Here is a 1,033-nt window from a genome sequence, read left to right on the forward strand (position 1 = left end):
TGAGGCCTGAGGCCATCCTCTAGGGCTTGTAGACACTCTAGAGAGTGCCAAATACAGATCTGGGAATCACTGCTTTATAGCCATCTGTATGATACTTTTCAATAGCTTTTCACTATTCTTCTCGCAATGTAGGCATATCTTTTCTGTCAATAAGAAAAGCATACTTTTGTTAATTATAGGTAAGCACCTTATTATCAGTATTTGGTAGGCTTAGAAGTATTGCTATATTTTAGAGAAAAACAGCTGTTTCCAGATGTCATTAAAGCAGGCATTACCATTGACAACGTTTCTCACAAAGTATCTTACAACAGTTCTGTGTGCTGTCAGAGCTTCTTGTACCAAAAATTCTGTGGGAGTCAGGGCTCTGTACTTTCTCATTGCTAACTGCTTTGATTGCAACCTTCTGCATTCAAAATATTACAGTAACTGACATTTCCATGATTCCATCTATACACCTTTTCTTCTCTTACAACCACTTTGCTTCAGTGTTATGACACTTTCGCACTTTGTGAATACTTGCCCAGAATTCTGACACCTCCATCACTAACACATAGACAGTGTAGGGCTGTTGGAAATTGACACAATGTATTTTGCTTATTCTGGAAGCATCAATTTTAATTTCTCCTTCATGGAATTATTTAACTAATGTAATAATTTTGAATATGTAGTTATCATTTTTTTGACAGTTCTCAATTATTTGGCCCAGTTCTCATGCAAAAGAGTAATTATTATAGTCATTTCTCAGCACAAAAGATTAATTATTATAGTAATGTCAGTGTTCTATCCACCAGATCATGTTACTCTTGTATTTAGTAAGTTTTCTAAGGTCTTTGTTGAACTTACTGATATTATACTTCAATCTTCATTTAGTCTCTCATTTCACCTTATTTGTTTACTACTAAGGTATGCACAGGGAGCTCTGGTAGCATAGTGGCTATGGCACTTGACTGCTAACCAGAAGGCTGGTGGTTCAAACCCACCAGCCACTCCTCGGAAGGAAGATGGGGCAATCTACTTCCATAGTGATACTGCC

Source organism: Orycteropus afer, unplaced genomic scaffold, assembly GCF_000298275.1.
Source record: "Orycteropus afer afer isolate SDZICR_OR568_19922 unplaced genomic scaffold, OryAfe1.0 scaffold00352, whole genome shotgun sequence".
In the NCBI taxonomy this organism is placed as follows: domain Eukaryota; kingdom Metazoa; phylum Chordata; class Mammalia; order Tubulidentata; family Orycteropodidae; genus Orycteropus; species Orycteropus afer.